The sequence below is a fragment of the Phalacrocorax aristotelis genome, chromosome 21 (genome assembly GCF_949628215.1).
Source record: "Phalacrocorax aristotelis chromosome 21, bGulAri2.1, whole genome shotgun sequence".
Lineage (NCBI taxonomy): Eukaryota > Metazoa > Chordata > Aves > Suliformes > Phalacrocoracidae > Phalacrocorax > Phalacrocorax aristotelis.
Window position 1 is genome coordinate 8571066 of NC_134296.1, and position 22379 is coordinate 8593444.

The 22379-nt window shown below is 49.3% G+C and overlaps 1 long non-coding RNA gene across 12 annotated transcripts in view; it reads left to right on the forward strand.

Annotated features, from left to right (window-relative positions):
- Positions 1–20492, forward strand: part of LOC142067308 (uncharacterized) — a 78756-nt gene extending 58264 nt beyond the window's left edge. For 3 of the 12 annotated variants that reach the window (XR_012663976.1, XR_012663968.1, XR_012663978.1), the window contains 4 exons: positions 16309–16363; positions 16575–16624; positions 16725–16785; positions 16861–20492. This is a non-coding gene — a long non-coding RNA (uncharacterized LOC142067308). The other 9 variants (XR_012663974.1, XR_012663972.1, XR_012663973.1 and 6 more) reach the window with 9 other exon arrangements.
- The last annotated feature ends 1887 nt before the right edge of the window (positions 20493–22379 follow it).

The following is a 22379-nucleotide window of genomic DNA, read 5'->3' on the forward strand; positions in this document are numbered from 1 at the left end:
TGTGGTAACACATACTCCCAGTTCTGCCCTGGAAGCCATCTACACCAGCAATAGCTATCAGTCAGTCAACTGTCTTGCCTTTGAGTAATCAGTCTGCTGATTCTGAATGCTAAAACTAACATTTTATTTGAGTTAATATTATCTGACATGTAATTCAGCATTGTTTTGACCCCTTTTTTCCTGAGGCTGGTCATACGAAGCACAGTTCAATGTCTTTATTCAGGATAGGAAAAGGTCTTTGGAATTGTAAACACATTAAACATGTTAATAGTGTATGAGACTTCTCAGAAATACCATTTTGCAGTCAGAAGCTACTATTCTGACCACCCCCACCCCCCCAAAAAAAAATGTTGTTTTTTTTTAAAACTATAACAGTGTTCCCAGGTTTTCACACGGCTTTAGTGATTATTGCTTAGGGTTGATGGTTTAGCCTTTGGTGTTTGCCATATATTGCCAGGAGTTTATGATTTACAGCATATCTCTATGATCAAGGGCTAATGGTTTATCAGTCACTGTAATCTCAGGCCTCATGCTTTATCATTTAGGATTCATGCTCCATGTTTAGCGTTTTGTGGTTTGCTAAAGTAAATTATAAACTCCTGAAAGATACAACTCTCAAACTCTAACCCTTAAGTAAAATTTGTAATCTTCTTCCCTCACTATCCAGCGTTCATCTCTCTGTGGTCTGATTCAAGACCTGGTTTTGATAGCTTCATTACATGCACTCAAACTTCTCAGGAAATTGCAAAGCTGTTGGAGAGAGCTGTGAAGAAGTATATACCGTATAGCCATGCAAGATAGTGGAAGCACAGGCATGTGAGCCTGAAATGGGGCTGAGTAGTACCTCAAGGATTTGAGAAAGAGGGTTCGTGGTGGTTACCTACCCACAGGGACCCACAGAAGGCATTGAAATAGTAAAAATCTCAATAATTTTGAAGGAAAACTTGGGGATTGGAAGATAGCATCTCAGAAACACCAGGAGCAGAAGCTAATCCTTCTCTGACCAATAGTTGCCTGGGCAGTGGCAATTCTTTGGATTTTGTCAGCGTGGTCATGGGGAAAACAGACAGTGGGCATATTAATGCCTATCCTGCTAGCCCATTAAATCCTAGTTCTTGTTTGTATGTGATGATTCTGCTTTATACTTCTGACTTGTATATATGCTTCTTGTGTGCTGCTTGCACACCGTAAAAGTTGTCCTGGACAAGCTGTCCTGCAGACAAGGTTATGCAGCATCTCTGAGGCCACTAAGGGTTGTAGGAGGGAGTGCTTCCAGGATCTGTTGGATTACTGAGGGTTCCTGGGGATCCTTTGGTATCTTTGGTTGGGGGGAGTGGGCTGGAATCAAGATAACACATATCAACACCCCCACTCCAACCAATGTTTTCTCCTGCTGTGTCAGGGATCTTGTGTTAATTGATACTGGGACTCCTCTTAATTTAGCTAATGAGGCCCACAGGATAGATCAGACGCTGGAGAGAGGGAAGGGGTGGGTGGGAAGGGGTCAGAAGGGACATCCCTGTGTAAACCCAGCCTAGGTATTTCTCTCTTAAGAAGTGCTCCTGGGCAGAGAAAGGAGAGGCAAGAGACTCTCCTACCTCCTGAGATTCCCCTTCCGCTTTCAGTAGTCATATTCAAATCGGTACATACTATAGTATGCCAGCAAGCACAAAGCATTCAAAATCGAACCTTGCCAGAGCTTATGGTGAGTTTTTCCTTGCCTGTGGTGGATAAGGGCCATGGCAAGCACATTCCTCTCTGTCTCCGGGATTTCTCTTGCCCGCCCACTGAGGATGACCCTGCCAGAAGGTGCTAGGGAAAGGGGAGGATGACACCGCCTGGCAATGGCTGCAGGCAGCCTCGGGTAGGCCTGTATGGCCTATTTGATCCTCCCCAGCTTTCCACCCTCCTTCTGGGCCGGTGCATGTGCTTTTGGTCCTGCAGATGCAGACACCTTGGAGCTGTGAGGAGGGAGTCAGACCCACAAGCAGGCTTTTGGCACGTCAGTGAGGGGAGAGCCCTCTGTGCTGGGTAGGTGAAGGGCGAGCAGGTTTGGAGCGTGGCTTGGAGTGGTCTGAGCTGTCTGATCAGGGTCAAGCATGGAAGGAGGGGAAAGGAAGGACATCTGATGGAATATGGGGTGGATTTCTGTGCAGGAGTAGCATTTTGGAGAGGGTATAGAGGCAGTGGTTTTGAGCTTACTCAACCCAACTCACTGGTGATGATTTCCTTATGCTCATTATTTCTTAAGGAGACAGAAAAAAATCTGTATACATGAGGACCAAAATTTTTATAGTATATTTCCTAAGCACTGAAGGTGGTGCACGCAAACAACATACTAAAAAACTAGCAACCTCAAAGTCAACCACAAAGAGATTCTGAGCAGAGCCTTGTCAACAGCTGACAACAACTGACAGTAAATTCAAAATGCATACAGCATTGTCTGATAAAGCACTAGGATGTCTACCAGACCACTCACCTCTACTAGAAAAAACAATTTTATTTTCTGTTTAGTCTGTGTCTTACCTTGGAAATTATTTAATAGATTTCTTCTCTGCACTAACATGAGATTTTTATTGCACAAGTTTTTCACAAAATCTAGGCATAACTGCTGTCACAGTAACCCTGTGAGACAGGCAGTGTAACAGAAGAAATATTTGTAGAGTGTGAGTGGATGACTCAAAAGTGAGCGTAGCATGAGACACACCTTCCAAGGTCTTAATTTCTTCCTCCACAAACTTTATGTCAGCAGCAGGACTGCAGAATGACAAGCTGATTTGTAATGAGAAACCAGAAGAATCTCCTAACACTGAAAAGGGCATTAGAACTTACTGTTGCCTTATTGTCTCTTCAAGGTAAAGGCTGAGGTCACTTTTGATGCTTGGCTTCCACTTGGCATACATATTTTCTGTCTATGCTTTTAATTTAATTAGGAGAGATGACCATCTAGCACTTGCCCTGCACAGTGTTAGTGCTGATATCCATTAAAAAAATTAAAGAACAGAATCTCTGCGTAGGTAATAATACATTAGACAAAAGTTCAGAGATCTCATTGGGAACATCTGTTTTCGAGTCAAATGATGGTCACAGCAACACTGGTGGTTTTAGGGTACCACTTCGGAAATGAGCATCTAGCTTGCAGCCTACAGTGCAGCAAAGCAGAAAAGAAACAGCTTTTCAAGCAGGAGATGGGTAAAACCTTACACCCTGATACCTGTCTAGTACCTCACAGCACCAGAAGACCAGCCTGGAAGCGTAGCCCCTTCCTGCCTTCAGAGCTCTGGCATCCCTTGGTCACAACTCCACCGCTGCTCCTGGAGACTTTGAATCCCCTATATCTTCGTTTCCTTACCCCTCCCAGCATCTCCCACCAAGTTGCAGGCTGAGAGCCATCTGTCGCTGTCTTGAGACATGCAGCCAGCGTTTTCTCACGGCATCCCATGCTGATTTCTCAAAGACATTCTCAAACGACATTATCATCTTCGAACTTTGAACAAATCTTCTTCCCTTGGAATCGCTCAAAAACTGTTCGTCCCCGCTTCTTCAAAATTGTCACAAAGGTCGCTCTTCCTTTCTGTAGCGCCGCGGGGCCGAGAGCAGCCAGGCGGCGGCGGAGGCACCAGGCGCCGGCCCCAGGAGCGCAGCGCCCCGACCCCCCACCCCGGCGGCCCCCCGAGCGCAACGCCCCGACCCCAAACCCCGGCGGGCCCCCGGCTCCACCCCGGCCCCCCGAGCACAGCGCTCCGATCCCCTACGCCGGCGGCCCCCCGAGCGCAGCGCCCCGACCCCCCACCCCGGCGGCCCCCCCAGCACAGCGCCCCGGCGCGGGAGGCGGGCGGGCGGCCCGGAGCCGCGGGGCGGGGGCAGGAGCTCCCGCTCCCGGCGGCGCCTCGGGTTCCCGCAGCGCCCTCCCGCCCCGCGCTTCGCCGTTCGTTGCCGCCGCGCCCCGGCCTCGGTCCCACAGGTTTCTTCTCCTAGGAGCTTGTTTTCTTGTCTTTCATTCACTTCTCACCCGCCTTCTTGCCCTCTTCCCTTCTTCTCTCCCCTTCTCTCCACCTTTTCCCCACTCAATTTCTTACTTCCGTCCTTGTTTCCTTTCCCTAACCCATCCCCATTTTTCCTGCCATCCTTTCTTTTCTCACTCCTTCCCCTTCTTTCCTCTCACACTTGCCCCCCATTTCTCCTTCTACCCCCTTCCTCCCTGTCTTATAAATTCACCTTAACTTGTCCATCCTATCCATCTTTTCTGTTTTCTTTCTTCCCCCTCTTTCCCCCTTCCTGCCACCCCTCCCTTCAGATCTCCAGGCCTCCAGGCGTAGACAGCCAGGGACCACCCCACACCCATGTACAGACTGGAGGTGCCAGCTAAGGTGAGCACCAACTAAACCCTGCCCCAAAACACCTAAGACATCATCAAACCCCACCTCATTGCTCCCAAACTAATTCTGTAACAGTGATATGAGGCTGGATAGATTTGTTACTTTTGCAGGGTAATCCTCTGAGGACCAAAAACTTGGAAGAGAAGCAAAGTGACCTGATTTGTTCATTTCAGTGATGTTTTTCTAAGGAAGTACGTAAATATAGAAGGGGCCTAGGAGGGGTAGCAAACAGGAAAGGAGAGAGCGAGTAGCGTTTGAGAGAGGAACAGCTAAGCGCATCAGCATTTAAGTAATTAAAAGCTGAAGGAATGGTGGTTAAGCATTCTTTATAGGAAGGTCTGAGAGGGCATAACACATGAGGAGTGGAAAAATGCCATGGCTGAACTCAAGGTTCTGCCTCAGGCCTGCAAGCGGGCTTTTGGCATGGAGTCCTTGTGCTGCTGAGCCCAGGCACGTCAGTGTCGGGAGGGCCCTGTGTGCTGGGCGAGTGGGGGGTGAGTAAGGCTAGATCTGACAAACGCATATGGAGGGGAATGGGAGATGGGTCTGAAGGAATAAAAGGTGGGGGTTTTTCATCTCCAGTGAGGTCTGTGAGGTCTCCACTGGGGTCCCCTGCCATGTCCTTGAAGACAATGCTTCTTCTGGGGTCCCCCAGGGCTTCTCCAGCAATGTCACTAGCCACAGGTAGTACCCAATGCACTGTCACCCACACACACTTAGAACCCCTCTGGTAGATAGCCCCCACCCTGACCTGCTGCTTGTAAACTCGGTCAGCCTGGGGGCTCTGCAGGTGCCACTCAAACCAGCTCTCAAAGGCCCTAGTCACTAAAACCTGCCCCAAGACCATCAACAACCTCTGAAGCCCCTGGACCACAAAACCAGCCCCAAACCTGAATCAACCCCCTCCTGCAATCTCGAAACACCCCTTAAGGCCTGCCCAAGACCACCAATGCCTCTGACAGCACACCCCAAACCTGCCTTCGTTCCCCTTAAGCCCACCCCCGAACAACGCTTCAGTACTCACAGCAGTTGAGTTGGCCTCTTGGTGCCCACATGGTCCTGTGTGCCCTTGGTTCTGTGCTGCGGGAGAACGGGATGGCTGGCTGGACATGGCTGGGACTGAGGCACAGAGCATTCAGAGACCCAGCAGAAGATGAGTTCCCTCCTCAGGGTTCACCAACATTTCCTTTTCCCATTACAGTAAGACAAGCCCAAGCTAGCTTTAACTTCACTTCTTTTGTCAGTTAATGCTGATGTTAGATGACATCAGGGGAAAGAATGAGGCTCAGCCAGGTGTCTCCCAGCCTGTTTGACGCCGACATAGGCCCTTCTGGAGGCTGATGTGCTTCCCACTATGCTCAGACTGTGTCAGGGGTTCTCCCTGCTGCCTGCAGCATGACTCTGCACAGCTATGTTTTGCTGGATGAGCATGGGGCTGTCAGAGGCAGAGGGGAGCAGAGTATAATCCTTTGCTTCTCTGCAAGGTGCGATTTCTCTCAGCCTAGCCTGTTCCCTGCAGTGTTACTCTGGCTGCCTGTGGTCAGTCATCTCTCTCCTGGCAGCACCTCCCCGGCCCGGGAAGGAGATTAAAAAAAAACACATTGAAACCAACAGCAGCTTCTGGATTCATTAGTCAGCTGTCTTCAAGAATCACACCTGCTCTAGTTGTGCACCATCAGGCCTTTGGGTACAGAAGGAGCAGGCAGGGTGTGAGGAAGGATGGAGGCTGCAAGTAGGAGCTCCAAGGGGTCAGTGGAGTTACCTGAGCAGGTTGTTCAGTGGGTGAGATCTGGGCTGCTTGGATCTGTAGTTGGGTCTTGGGTGCAGGTTTGTGGTTACCTGTGCATGTGGCAAGAGGTTCCTGGGGATACTGGGTGGAGGAGACGGGATGCTGTGTGCATGTGTCTGGGCTTGGGCGCGTTGTGGTGCTGAGCGGAGCGCGTGCACATGCCTGCAGGATTACTGCACAGTGCCTTCTTCCATGCTGGTGTCTGTGTTCTCAGCTGTAGCAGTGTTCGTGGACTAGTGCACGTGCATGTGAGGGGTGAGGCTGTTACACCTGTGGTACCGTACCCATCCCTCTTCCCCTGGTTACGGCATCTGTCTGTCAGACAGGTGGATAAGTTAACACTCTGGGTGGGTGTATGTGCCTGTGTTTGTGCTGGCTGTGAGGCAGAGCTGCTCCCCCGCTGGGACTACGCCTGGGGTGCAGGACATGTGCCTGCATGCGTGTGTGCGTGCATGTGCATGTATGTGCTTGCATGCTTTATGGTGTAAGGGTCTCTCCCCCAACTCTTTGTGCCTGTGGAGGTGTTTTGGGGTCTGCAAAGCAGGTTTTTCCAGGTTATCTGGTTCTTTTTGCTTCCAGAGAGCCTGGGATCCCTGAAGTGCTCTGGGTACCTGTGTCGGGCTGTTTCAGGGACTGTTGGGTCTGCGGGTATTGTGATTTCTCTCTGGGACTTTTTCAGAGTCTGTGGGATGTTTGCAGGGGCCCCTGGGACTTTTACTCACCTTTGAGCTCTGTCCTCATTGTGGGGAAGCTCAAGTGGGCGTCTGCAGGGCAGTTCTTACCACTTTGCTGCCATATTTGGACTACTGCAGGGGTCATCTTGGGTGTCTGAAGCTTTTCGTGGTTTCCTAGGGCTTTGGCAGGTGCCTTGAAGTCTTTGCAATGTTTTTTTGGACAGCGTGGCGATGCCCAGAGCTGGTCTCTCTCGGGAGAGTTGTTTCAGAGTCTTTGAGTTCTTTCACACAGGTTTGTTGAGCAAACAAATGTTAAGTATGGAGGGCTGTTTGCTGAAGTGAGCTTCACTGCCAATCTGTGAATGCTGACTGAAGCAAACAAAGTGGGGAAATTAAAAAAATGCTGACTGTCATAACCAGCATTTTGAAGGGCACAAGGCTTGCCCTGCCTTAGGCAGCAGGAGAGGTGTATTTGGGAACCTTTTAAGCATTAATTGTTTTTGAGAGCCAGTGATCAGTGAGACCTTCATCTTAGCCTAACTGGCATCCACAGCGGAGCAGCAGTGACCTGGGAGTGTTAAGGCTGGACTTTGCTCTGCCTCATCTCCTGTCAGTGCCTTCTTTCGCTGTCTTTCTATCGGAGAGGCATCCAGCATCTAGACTCAGCACAGTAAGGGCAAATGCAAGGACTGAGGGAAGAAGGGCGTTTTATGAGTGGCTGTCCGGCCTTCTGCCAGCAGCCCAAGCCCGGATAGGCAAACTGGTTCCCAGACATGTTCTGTGCATACAAGCTGGAGAAATGGACTGACAGGAACACCATGAAGTTCAGCAAGGGGAAGTGCAAAGTCTTACACCTGGGGAGGAACAACCCCATTCACCAGTATATATTGATGGCCCCCAGCTAGAAAGCAACATGAGCCAACGATGTGCCCTTGCTGCAAAGAAGGCTGAGGGTATCCTGAGTTGCACTAGGCAAAGTATTGTCAGCGGGACAAGGGCGGTGATCCTTCCCCTCTGCTCAGCATTGGTGAGGCCACACCTGGAGTGCTGTGTCCAGTTCTGGGCTCCACAGTGCAAAAGAGAGTCCAACGAAGGGCCACAGGGATGATTAAGGGACTGGAGCATCTCTCCTTTGAGGAGAGGCTGAGAGAAATGGGACTGCTTAGCCTAGAGAACAGAAGGCTTAGGGGTGGACACCTCATCAATGTATATAAATACCAGCAGAAGGAGGTGCAAAGAGGACCCATCCAGGCTCTCTTCAGTGGTGCCCAGTGACAGAACCAGAGGTGATAGACACAGATGGAAGTACAGGAGGCTCTGTGTGAACATCAGGAAACACTTTTTCACTGTGAGGGTGCCCAAGCACAGGCACAAGTTACCCAGGGAGGTTGTGGGGTCCCCGTCCTTGGGAATATTTAAATACCATCTGGATGCGGTCCTGGGCAACCTGCTGTAAGTGTACCTGCTTGAGCAGAGAGTTGGACAAGGTGACCTCCAGAGGCCCCTTCCCACCTCAACCACTCTGTGAGTCCATGATACGAGCACCCTGCAACCACAGTGTGGGCTCCTGCACAGGGCATGGGGCTCCTGGTGGAGCATCAGAGCAGCATGCTTGGCTGCATGGCTGATGTCACAGGCATGACCTCGGCCTCGCTTGCGGCTGCTCCCAGGGGCTTACCTGGCCACAGCGCAGGCAGCTGTGTACCCTGCTGCTGTGTGTGCTGCAGCCATTGCTCTTGAAAAGCCCAGCACTGAAGTACACCGGCTCACTCCTGTGCACTGCAGCCCCAATAGTTGCTGCTGCCCTCCTTTGGTCCTCATGGACCAGAAGCACAGGCTGTCTTTGGCTGCTGCCTTTTCCCAGCGTCTGCAAGATGGTCTGTGCAGTCTTGTTGCGCTTGAGTCTGTCAACATCATGGAGCAGCCTGCCCATCCCCGGGGCACTGTGCAGGAGCAGCGGGCACAGGAGTGGTACACCGTGACTTGGGGACTTAGGGTGCTCCTACACATGTGAGTGAGCAGAGCTCTTCGGAGCCCGCGCGTAACTGTACTGCTGTACTGCAGCCAGCAAGCTCCGGTCTGTGCAGCCCAGCGCACTCGCAGCTGCCCTCACTCCGTCGGAGCCCAGCAGGCACACATGTGCAGCACCGCACACCGTGCTCATGGGTGCCATTGCGCCATCAGAAGTCGGCGCTGCAGGCACTTGGATGATGCGTGCACATTTTCACTGAGGACGCCCACTGCTTCCCTTCCTCCTCTGTGCTCTGGTGCTGCGCCACCGTCCCATGGCACAGGAGGCATGTCATCTGGTTGGCCTGCTCTTCCCATCACGTGGTTTTTACGCAGCTCTGCAGCTGGGCGGCATGGGCGTGACACGTGCACGCAGCGCTGCCTTTCCCTGGGTGCACGTCAGCACTGCAGCCAGCTGGTTTACACATGCGCACAGTGGCCTGCGGTGCTCAGCTGCTCTCACTTGATTACGGCCTAACAGTGTAGATGCTTGTGTTTTCCCAAAAAGCGGGTTCATTCGCCCAGTGTGCAAAATGCCAAACTACACACAGAGCAGAGGTATTTTATTAATTTCATGGGTGCTGGGTGGTAACTCCGCAAAGCTAGCACCCCGCACCAAGAAACTACAAGGTATTTATACAGTTCAATGTGTCAGTCACAGCCAATATCCCCACCCCCCCAAGCTGATCATTGGTTAGTTTGTTTCTCACTTCACCTTAAAGGTACGGCTCCCTTTAAATTTACCACGCATGCTCAGAGAGTAAGGGGCTTATTTGAGTAAGGGGCCTTTCTGACCTATGGGTGTGATTTGTAGTATTATAATGAGGATAGTTCATCTGAAGGACACGTAGTTTTTGTTCTTATCAACATGCATAAACCTCCCAATCAGTTGTCCTCCCTGACCTCACACTTTATCAACCACCTTTCAGTGCCTTCTGAGGCAGGATGTTCCCTTTTATCTCTCAGTTCTTCAAGGATATAGTAATAAAACAAATGCTTCCCTATCTCTCTGTGCCTTCCTCTGACCACCAGATTCTGTTTTGCCAGGCTCACATGGTCCATTGGTATTACTCAGTGGAAAACTGCATTTTCCACAGACCATAATTTTTTCCCCCCTTTGAGACTATGAGGCCTTTTTCATGAGTCTCATAAGTCTCACTGCTTTTCATAAGCAGTATATAATTTCAGTAACTTGTCTATCATACTTTTAATGCATCAAAGGAATATAGAAGCAATCACAATCACAACTACAACGTTGTAACAAGCTTTGCAATCACCCAGTAAGGGAGAATGGACGTTACATAATACTGTAAACATCCCATTTAATAGGAATTACTATTTTTATAGGCGGTACCGCTCCAGAGCACGCACCCAGCCTTGCGTAAACACGCCAGTGAAATCCCTCCGCTCCTTGCGGAGCCGGGCGCGCGAGCCCGCTCTGGGGCCGTGACAGCAGAACGCATGCGCGCCGCAGCCGCCCGCGCCACGGCCGCTGGACAGCGCTTGGGACCCGGCGGCGCGCTTTGCGCGAGCTCCCCGGCCTTGCGGGAGCAGGTGAGGTGAGGCTCGGTGCTCGGTGGCCGTCAGCAGAGCCTGTCTGTGTTCGCTGCTGCCGGGCCCCCATCCCCCATCCCCCATCCCCCGCGCTGCGGGCGGCTCGCGGCTCGGGCACCGGCCGGTCTCTACTGCCCCCCACTGCCGCGGTGCGGCTCTGCGGCCTGTCAGAGGCGTCAGTCGCCGCATTGCGCATGCGCGGGCCGGCGGCGGCCCCGCCCGGCGCTGGGCGGGGCCTGCAGGGGCCCCGGGCGGCGCGTGGCGTGGGGGACCGCCTGGCGCAAATCTTCACTTTGGCGTGCTGGAAGAATCTCGCTTAGGCCACGTCGTGCTGCCCGTGTGCAGCTGTGCGACGCTTGGTGCCCGCAAGGTACGGAAGCGTGCTTTTGTGCCATCTTGTCGCAGTTGTGGATTCTTCCTGTGTATTTTAGTGCGTGTGCCTGTGGTCCTAGGGCTATCTTTTGGTTCTTTTCTTTTTTGGTAGGAAAAGGTGATTTTCCTAATCTCACAACACCAACAAAAAAAGGACTGTAAACAGCACCTGCAGTGTGAGTCATCATGTTGACATTCATAGTTTCTCTGTGCTGCACTTTTAGAGGAAATGAACTAATATGTTTAGTCTGTTGCTTTTTAAACAGTTTCGTGTTTTACAATGATGAATCTTGAAAATAATTATGCATGTCCTACAGTAATATAAGTACTGAAAATTTGCAGGTGTGCCCCATATGCTCCTTTGGTGCTCAATTATGGACACATTTAAAAACTATCAACAAACCATTTTGTGGAAAAGGACAAAACACATGCCAAAGAAACACACCCATGTGTGAAATTCTCAGGCTGGCCAGCTTGCTATAATTATAGACAAACCCTTAGGTAATCGCTTGAACCATACAGCATCATGGCCACAACAACCCCGTGCAACACTCCAGGCTTGGGGCAGAGTTGCTGGAAAGCTGCGCAGTGGAGAGTGCCCTAGGGGTTCTGGCTGATTTCTGACCTATATTATGTTTAGGGACTCAAAAATTTACAGATATGTCTTCCCCTGCAATATAATTATGGCATTCCTAATCATTTCAGGGTTTCAAACATTGGGATTGGCATTTACTGCTTCAGTGGAGAAAGGTCTACGATACAAGGAAACTGATTCAGAAGAACGGTCCACAAGACAGAGGCTGTCAAAGTAATTAAAACATCACTTGTCCATTCCATTCTTCTCTGTATCACATGTCCTAAGAACATACAGAAAATCCTACTGTGCTGGAGCTATTGCTGTATGTCTACACCAGCATTTTGTCCCTAACACTGGGAAAAGGAGATGCTATTTAGGAGGAGCACATACCTCTTGCCTCTTTCTGCAGTCCATTCCTCTCATGCCCTGCAGTGTTAGGGATGTTAGAAACTGCAGGCTGTTTAGGCTCACCATATACAAGATAGTAGCTTTGTACCATTCCAGCTCAAAACTTTGCCCTTCATAAGATGTGGAGAATGTGACAGCATACAGTACTGAGAATGAGGATTCACCAAGGTTTTCTGGAGATGTGAAACAGTAGCTTCTTGTCCTATCATTGGCCATATCCCTCCTGGTAATGCCCAGGACTTTTTCAGACTTTTTTTTTTTTTTTTTCAATTCCCCAGCAGCCACTGCACATCTGGCAAGGCAAGTAAATTAAAGCCAGTTACTAAAAAGTGGGAGCTTTCATGCTGTCCTTGCTTGAGATATTCGATAATGAAGGTGAGGATAAAGTGGTGGGAACAATGCCAACAAGGTGGAAGAGAGAAACAGGCAGGCAGGCAGACACACACATGATAAAGCTGTAGAGATATATGCCTTATGGTTTTCCACTTGCCTTCCCATACTCCCCAGGGCCTTGTACTTGCCCTGCAGGAACCACCTTTTTCATCTAGGTGCACCATAGGGCTCCCTGGCTTGCTTTCTGATGTCCTGAAATTTGGAGGCATACGTTTTTGTATACGTTTTACTGTTTGCATTTCTGGTATACCCCAGAACTCTCAGTTCACATTTTGTGCCCTGAGCCCTCCATGTACCTTCTGGTGAGCCTCTGTGCCCTGTGCTTGTCCTGCAGAGGGCTTCAAAGTCCTCCATTTAGGATTTTTCTCATCTCCCAGAGTTTTCTGGGTGCTTTTTGGTGCTCTTCACAATCAGCTGGTTTCGGTTTGCCCCAGGAGTCATCCTTTGCCTTTTGGTGACCCAGAAAAGGGATCTGCAGCCCATTGCTCCAGGAGCTGACATGGTGGCCCCAGAGCAGACTTGCTCCTGAGACTTGTTATGTGTGCAGCTGAATAAACACTCATCGTCTCCTTTGCCCTCAGGGCTGCGTTTGCGCTGCCTTTGCGTGGGGCAAGGGGCTGTGATGGAGCCCAGGGGAGGAGGTGGTGCACTGTGGGGGTGAGGGGAGGGGGACCCCCGTTGCTGCTGCGCCTCAGCTGTGGGCGGGGTCTGGATGGAGGAGCCCCAGGTGCGGGCAGTGGGGCTGATGGTGCCAGCTCCTCCCTGGAAAAGGGGTGGTGCCCTACCCTGGGTGGCTGTGGAGGGGGTTAGTGTGAGCCTAGGGAGGAGCAGAGGCTGAGTATCACCAGGCTGTGGCTGTACCAAGGGAGAAGGTGAGCAGGGCTGGGTGACCCTTGGACCTCAGACATCTAGGGCTGTGTGGGAGCCAGGGGAGTCCTTGAGTGACAGGTGTGCAAGCTTTCTCTGTGATTCCCTTTTTGTGTTTTTCCTTGCATGTCCAATGAGACTTGCTCCAGTATCGGTGATGGTAGTTATGCTCTCCTCATTTATCTGTTGTGTGTTTAGCACTAGTTCTGTAGTTGCAAGGTGTCTGAGATCTCTGAGTCGCTGTGTCATGCCATCGAGTGAAGGTGAGCAGAGGGTATCATGGGTTGTGATGGAGGAGGCTAGTTGGTTGTTTTGGTTTAGTGTTTTTGGGGTCTCTGTGTTGCCAAGTGAGACAGCCAAAGGGATGTGTCTGTTTTGCATGCTGGACTCTTGCTTTTGGAAAGCAATATACAACATCTGTGTGCCTCTCCCTATTTGTCTTGAGGTGGGCCTGGGATCGAAGGTTAAGGTCCCTGAGTCATTGGAGATGGACTAACTATATGAGGGTTGTGCCTGATGTGGCCACTTAACCCAGAGGCAGGGCTCAGGAGGTGAGGGAAGCCGTGTGAGAGTGCTAGGGGAAAGGATGAGTGTGGGATGTGGCTATTAGGGTAGGCAAAAGAAGAGGGAAGGGTGTATACTTACAAGTATTACTGTGTGTAGTCTTCTGGGACTCTCTGATGATGACTTAACATCACAGATGGGAGTGCAAAGGAAGGATTTGCCAGGTTAGTGGAGTGGGGAAGTCAAATGGGCAAGGTTTGCTGTTAGTTAAGATATTTGCCAGCATCCCGTTGACTTGGTTTTCTTGTTGCTGCAGTTGCACAGTAGGGAGCCGGACACAGGAGGCAGGGGGCAACAGAGTGTCATGAGAAGGTAGGTCGGCACGTGACTGTGGAGAGATTGTGTTGCTGTGAGCAGCTACATGACTAGTTAATGCTCTGCTTTGAAGGTGTGAAGGGTCTCACAAAACTACATGCAAAGCGGGATGTCTGCCCCGAGCTTGTCGGGCAAGGTGAGCGATGAACAGGAAACCGTAGCAGCGGTCACTTTTGAGGTGTGGAATTGTTTGTGAGCGGGCGGCCGCTTCCAGGCGCAGGGGTCACCTTGTCTCTCTGGTTCTCTAGGCACCGTAGGTGGTGGCGGCCACGACATCCAGCCTCATTAGAGCGTGGGGGAGCGGGAGCTCACGGCGCTTCCGAGGGGCTGTCGTTGCGGAAGAGGTCAGAGTTGAGTGGTGTGACGCTGAGTGATGGCACTCTATGTTTGCAGATGATGAAGAGGATCTGGGTGATTGCTGCGCCATCCTATGTAGCCTATAAGGCCTTTTTAAAGGAGCCCTTTAAAAAGAAGCACAGACTTAGTCTGTGTTACCATGTGGTTTTGTAGTTTGTCTTATGTGTCCCATACCATACCTTACTCAGGTCTCGATGTCTCTATTGTTTGATCTGTCCGTTAGGCACATCAGTAGCAATATTGAGGCTCTCATGAGCCTTGGCTCATCAGCATAATGCTGAGAGCTTGCTTGCTTGCATTATTTGTCTAATGCACAGATCTATCTTCTGTGTCTCGAATATTAGAACTTTATAGATGGTCATCTTTCTGTGGTGGTGATTAAGGCAGCCTCAGCATTGCTGTAGAAGAGAAGTCTCGATTATCTGGAGCCCTTTTCACAGAATCACAGAATGGTAGGGGTTGGAATGGACCTCTGGAGATCTTCTTGTCGAACCCCGCATGCTTGAGCCTGCACACCCAGAGCAGGGGGCACAGGAACACATCCAGGCGGGTTTTGAATGTCTCCAGGGAAGGGACTCCACAACCTCCCTGGGCAGCCTGTGCCACTGCTCTGGCACCCGCACAGTAAATAAATTTTTTCTCATGTTTAGCTGGAACTTCCCATGTTCCAACTTGTGCCCATTGCCCCTTGTCCTGTCATTGGGCACTATTGAAAAGAGTCTAGTCCCTTCATCCTGACACCCACCCTTTAGATATTTATAAGCATTGATGAGATCTACCCCCTCAGTCTTCTCCAGGCTAAACCAACCCAAGTCTTTCAGCCTTTCCTCACAAGAGAGATGCTCCAGTCCCCTGATCATCTTGGTAGCTCTCCACTGGATTTGCTCAAGCAGTTCCACATCCTTCTTGAACTGGGGAGCCCAAAGCTGGACGCAGTACTCCAGATGCGGTCTCACTGGGGCAGAGTAGAGTGGGAGGATAACCTCTCTCGATCTACTGGCCATATTCCTTTTAATGCCCCCCCGGACACCGTTGGCCTTCTTGGCCACAAGGGCCCAGTGCTGGCTCAGGGTCACCTCGCTGCCCCCCAGCACTCCCAGGTCCTTCTCAACAGAGCCACTTTCCAGTAGGTCAGCCCCCAACCTGTACTGGTGTGTGGGGTTGTTCCTCCCCAGGGGCAGGGCCTTGCACTTGCTCTTGCTGAATTCCATGAGGTTCCCCTCAGCCCAGCTCTCCAGCCTGGCCAGGTCTCGCTGGATGCCAGCACAGCCCTCTGGTGTATCAGCCGCTCCTCCCAGCTTGGTATCATCAGCAAACTTGCTGAGGTTACACTCTATCCCATCATCCATCTTCCCTTTTCTGGGACTTCTTCCCTACATCTTAACGTTCTTAGGTCTTTAAGCCTGGCTTGTCATGCATGTGTCCTCCTGGTTTTGGACTTCTTGTTTACTCACAGGCGATTATGTGCAATTTCTTTGTGGATGCTGTAGATCCTTCTTCATGGCCCCATCGATCTTCTCGCCTGATGGTGTCTCCAGGAGTCAGTCTTCTTGGTGAAAGTTTTCTTACGTGTCTGGGTCACAAGATTTGTAGTTTTTTGCTGTGTTGGTCTCTGCACGTCTGTGTCAGAGTTGCTCCAGGTGGGGGTGTTGCGATGCTAGAGTTAGGGAAAGAGTAGCTATAAGAGCGTATGGTTAATCTTAATACACATAGGCTGTTCTGGCAAAGCCCATACAACCCTTGTCGGACCGAGTAGCTGTTGGCAGCGGGTGAGGACAATGATTTTTGTAGTGTTTTGTGGATGCCGAGGGGGTGACCATAGCTGTCTGGGAGAGGCAGCTAGAGTGCTAGCTGAGCAGAGGGCATCTCAAAGCCATTTGAGCTTGTATGTGCGTAGGGCTTAATGTTCGATTTAATGTATTTCTTTCAATGGCAGGCTATAGTTGGGCTCTAGATGGTGTTCCTACATGGGCTTAAGACCTGTGGAATTTGTTATGCTGTCTGTGTGTCTACATGTGGGTGACTTGTTCAATTGTACTGTTTTTGCAGATGCTGCAGGATGTGTGGGGTGTCAGAACAGAGCCTAGTAGAGCACCGTAAAAAGGTGAGTTGTGGTGTTGTGTGTGTATATAGAGGGAAAATGTGACTAATGGCTCTATGTCTCCATTATGGTGTTTTCATTTGAGGGTGCCATGTGATGAGTGAAGTGTGATCTGGGCACTGGAGGCGAGTGGTGATGGGTGGGCTGAAGAGGCTCTTTCTGAGGTGTTGCGTTGCTGGTGAAGTTATGAGCAACGCATGTTTGGGTTTTGCAGGTGGTGGGCAAGGCTGAACGTGGCAATCAGAGCTGATGGAGGCCAGGCAGGTGAGCTGTCGGGGTAAAGGTGTGTGAGATGGCGATTGGTGTGGGGATCCTGAGACTTCTGCAGTATCTCAGCAGGTGCCTTTTTGCTTGGGTTTTGTAGGTGCTCCACAGAGGCTTCAGAGGGGAGGCATGGGTGGCATGCTGATAAGAAGTCCGAGAAGGTGAGGCAGTTGTGGGCGAGGATGTTGTTTTTAACAAGGTTTTTATGACAATTCCATTGAAGCATTTATCTTCAGTTTTGCAGGTTCTGTGCTGGCTGCCTGTTGAAGAATTTCTCAAGATCGCGGGTGCCACTAGGTTTGCTTTACGAACCACAACTCAGAGTTGGGCCACCTCAGTGTGTGGCAACTAACAAGACACAGCCTTCAGGTTATATAGGTTTCCCTGACAATTATGTCATTGTCAAAGTCCATCGTAAGCTGCCACTGTGTTCTCAACTCCTCTCTTTTCTGGTCAGTTAGAAGTTCTTATTTTTCCACCTTCAGCAAGTTCTTGTCATCCTCGTCTCGGTTCTGCTTCTGGTCACGAGCCTTATTGGTCCATTGTTGGTCCTTTGATCTTCTTGTTAGAATGTGCACGCGATGTCTTGTTTAACTTTCCTGATTTCTTAGAAGTTGACCTTCCAACCCTTATTCATCTACTTATTCATCTACATACCTCATCTATATACCTATATTTAGTTAACAGAGATATTACAGTCAGCAATTAATCTTCGTGTCCAACTATAGTTCTCTGTATTTATTCTTTCTATTGATAAGCTTTGCTGGTGATTAATCCAGCCATGGCTGGGGCTGTAGAGGGGCCAGAACGAGCAGTAGTCTGCATGGACCGAAAAGAATAGGTATACACCTGTGATCACACAACTGGTATAACAATATTGAACAGATTCATCTCTTTCCTATTCTAAACACCTATTCTAAATATCTAAGTCTAATATCTCTTAACATTCCCTCCTTTTGTGTTTATTGCATCCCTGCAATTATCTATATTTCCACATTCTCTTTTCGCATCAGGTAATTGATTTAGTCATACAAGTAATCGTACATTGGAAGATAACAATTAAACAAACAATTGCGAGGATTACAACCACAATAATGGCTAATGCCTCCTTAAGCCATATGGATAGATTCGGAAACCAAGAGGTCAGCCAAGCCAGTGTTTCTGAAAATCCCCAAGAGGTGTCATCCTTTTGTATCTCTTGCATTGTAGCACTAACTTCCCAGATTTTATGTACGTCAGTTAATAACTCTCCTGAACAGTCAGTATACATACAACAGCTAGTATTTAGGATAGTGCAAACTCTTCCTTGAGAAGCTAAAATCATGTCTAATGCCATACGGTTCTGCAGGGTAATTTTAGACAACTCTGCAACACCTTTTTGCAGTGTTAATAACCAACGTGCTATAAAATTTGCTAATTTCTCTGTCTTTCCAGATATATTGAATATAGCTTTTTCAAGTTCACTTACTCCTAGGGAAGGGATAAACCATCTCACAAAGGAGTGGAATCCAGTTGGTCTTTCTATGAGAGGATTCAGTGTCCATTTAAATCTACCAAAAAAATTTCTATGTCAAGTTTCCTTCATTACAATTTACTAGGTGTATTTAAGCAGTTACGTATTTGTTGTAAATCTTCAACAAGAGAGGTGACTGAATGTTTTGGGTTTTTTTTTCCCCCTGATATTCTGAGGGAGTGCTCTTAAGTATTTTATTTCTGTCTTGCTATCGATGCGTGTTTTCCTGGCAGTTTAGCAGCAGTTCTGCTGGGGGGCTGCAGCTGTTTGGGGGGCTGCCCCACCTTTTAGGTTTTAGCAGAGCTCCCCTTTTTTTGGGGGGTGGGGTGGGAGGGGCGTGTGTGTGTATCTTTGTAAATGGCACTATTAAAGTAATGAGCTGCAGGTTGGAGCAGATTCCCTTGTTCAGTGCCCCGCTTGGGGGTGAAAAAAATAGGGGGAGTCCCGGGGGTGTGTGATGATGTCATGTGGGGCACCCTGGCGTCACTGGGGGAGCTGATAATGCATCAAAGGAACAGGTCAGTGTGTGTGTGGGTCATCTAGGGGTTCCCCCCCAAAAGGGGAGTTGCAGCCCAAAAAATGCCTGAAGATTCAGGGGGGTATTACAAGAAATCTTAAAAACAGTAAATATGGGCATGAGGCACTGAACTATCGAAGAACCTCTTATTTTATATATATTGAAAAATAATATTTATAGATGTATAAAGGGATTTTAAGATAAAACCTTATCTCTCCTATATTACATAATGGATTTCAGGATATAAAAAATTCTACATCGAGATATAGGGTTTTAAAACACAAAAGTAACTTGACTGTCTACATTTCTAAATTAAAAATAAAGGAGTTTAAAATTAAGAAAAAGGATAGATGAAGGAATTCAAAACAGAAGAAAGTCTGACTAGAGCGAGCATCTACACTTACTGTGTGTTACATAGTCTAAGTAGATGTGTAATCTAAATAGAGGTTATACAGAGTGAAATAAGTCTGAATAGGTATAATTGTAAGTAGATGTCTAAATAGAGAAGTCAAAAAAGATTGAAGTATCAAAAAGTATAAGTAAGCAGATAGCTAGTCTAAATAGGTGTTTTATATATGTATTGATACGGAAGTCTATAAACAGGTATGTGCAAATAGATATTCTGTGTAAGTGTAAATAGCCTAAATAGGTGTAAGTGTACATATAATAGCTAAGTTTAAACAGGTATTATATGGAAATGTAAATAGATAGTTGTCATGGTTTTAGCTGGGATTGAGTTAATTTTCTTCACTCTAGCTGGTATAGTGCTGTGCTTTGAAATTAGCATGGAAAAAAAACCAACAGCCTGTTGAGATAACACACAGATGTTTAGGCTGTTGCTGGGTAGCGCTTGTACTAGTCAAGGACATGTCCAGCCTCCCATGCTCTGCGGGGGGCACAAGAAGCTGGGAGGGGAGGGGGCACAGCTAAGAGAGCGGATTCAAACTGACCAAAGGGATATTCCGTATCATGTAACGTCATGCCCAGTATGTTAACTGGGAGGGGCTGGCCAGGGGAGGGAGGAAGCAATCGCGGCTCGGGGACGGGCAGCGTCGGTCGGCGGGTGGTGAGCGGCTGTATCGTTCGTGTTTCCGTGGGTTTTTTTCCTGTTTTCCCTTTCCCTTCCTTTTCCCTTTTATTATATTAACATTATTGTCATTATTATCATAATCATGTATCGTTATCATTTTATTGTAATCATTAAACTGTGCTTATCTCAACCCACAAGTTCTTTTGCTCATCCAATTCTCTTCCCCATCCCACAGGGGTGGGGGGGGGGCGAGCGAGCGGCTGCGTGGTGTTCAGTTGCCAGCTGAGGCTGAACCACGACAGTCTATTTTTGGCGCCCAACGTGGGTCACGAAGGGTTTGAGATAATAACAGTTGCTGGTCACAGCATTGATTCATCTGCTCTCAGTATTAGTTTGTCCAGTCATTACCATGCTGATTGTAAAGTACATGTTAAAACTTGCTGTTGGTTTTGTCAGTTTGCTGTGCTCTGCAGTGATTAGAGATATTTTGCCTAGGAGACTTGTTATTAAAACACTGGCCTTGACCGTTATCGGTTATTTAGGTTTTGCGTGGAAGCCGTTACTGTACTACAGCTACCACCTCATGGAGGCAATTAGCAATTATACCTCCTCCTCTGAGGAGTTTTTTATGGAGGAAATACAGAATGGCACCGTAGCTACTATCTTATGTAATGTCTCCTCCTTCATTACAACAACTTCTCAGTATCTTGAACATCCTTGTGTAGTTAAGATACATCTGTTGATACTGCTTGGGCGGGGGGTATCAGATCTGTCTAAGGTTAGTAAGCAAGGTAAGAATATAATCCAGAGATTGGTCCCAAGGCTCGATAGCTATGCGTGGCAGGGTATGTGGGAAAGTATGGGCAAATGCCTAAGACGGTGGGCACCCCCCGTGGTGTGGGACTTTACCCCTGAACAAGTGCAGAATCCTGAAAAATTAGTAGAACATTTGGAGGAAGTATGTTGTCACCCTGGCAATTCCAGAGAGATACAAATCACTGCCATGTGCTGGGGTCTGGCTTATGCCTATCGAGCCCTATTTAACACTATTCAGTACCCCCAGGGGAAAGAGAAGGGAGCTACTCCAACCCCCGCGACAAGCACTGCGGCCACTCAAACCCCCACGACAGATACTGCAGCTGCTCCAACCCCAGTGACAAGCACTGCGGCCACCCAAACCCGCCGCGACAGACGCCGCAGCTGCCCCAACCCCCGCGACAAGCACTGCGGCCACCCAAACCCCCGCGACAGACGCTGCAGCTACTCAAACCCCAGTGCCAAGCGTTGCAGCTAAACCAGAGGACCAACCTGTGCCAGTATCAGTCGCCCCTATACGCAAGAAGAAATCATGGAAGAGAATGTCAACTCGTTTAGAAAGAGATTACGAGGAACCAGGGCCATCGCGAGAAGAGGAGGAGGAGGAAGCATGTGTACAAGAAACGGAAACTACCCGATCTCTATCCTTGAGTGAGTTGCGGGATATACGGAAAGATTTCGGGCGTCATTCAGGTGAACACGTTATCACCTGGCTGCTCCGATGCTGGGATAATGGCACCAGTAGTTTGGAATTAGAGGGGAAGGAAGCCAAACAACTGGGATCCCTCTCTAGGGAAGGGGGCATTGATAAAGCAATTGGAAAAGGAACACAAGCCCTCAGCCTCTGGAGGCGGCTCCTGTCCACGGTGAGAGAGAGGTATCCCTTCAAAGAAGATATTGTATTTCGCCTAGGAAAATGGATGACCACGGAGAAAGGCATTCAGCATCTAAGGGAATTAGCCGTGCTTGAGGTGGTTTATGGTGACCTGGACGATCAACGGTCCTCCAAAGATCCAGATGAAGCTGAGTGCACACGACCCATGTGGCGGAAGTTTGTATGGAGCGCACCATCCTCGTATGAAAACTCATTGGCAGTGATGTCCTGGAAAGATGACGAGACACCAACGGTGGCTGACTTGATTGATAAACTCCGGGAATATGAAGCGAATCTCTCTTCCTCGCTCGTCTCTGCTGTTGAGAAACTGTCCCGAGAGTTCCAGCAACTCAAAGAAGGTATGTCCTACTCCCCACCAGTACGGACCAGTATCTCAGCCATTAGGAGTAAGCGTCCCTTGGCTCAAGAGAAGGGATACACACGACGGGGCGCCCTATGGTTTTACCTGCGTGATCACGGAGAGGACATGAAGAAGTGGGATGGAAAACCTACCTCAGCCTTAGAGGCACGGGTACGTGAGCTGCAAGGGAGAACAATTACTCGGGAGTTTCTCCAGGAGAGCTGCTGCTCCAGTTTCCCGTAAGCAATTCTCCAGACAGAGGAGCAGAAGTGCTGATGGCCTGACTGATCTTAACAGAGACACCCGTGATTCATATTTACCGGGAGTGAGTGATGAATACTATGATCAGGACTAGGGGGGCCCTGCCTCCCGCCAGGTGGAGGAAAGGGATAACCGGGTTTACTGGACTGTGTGGATCCGATGGCCTGGCACATCTGACCCACAGGAGTATAAAGCTTTAGTGGACACTGGCGCGCAGTGCACCTTAATGCCATCAAACTGTATAGGGGCAGAACCCATCAGCATTGCTGGAGTGACAGGGGGATCCCAAGAGCTAACTGTACTGGAGGCCGAAGTGAGCCTCACTGGCAATGAGTGGCAGAAGCACCCCATTGTGACTGGCCCAGAGGCTCCGTGCATCCTTG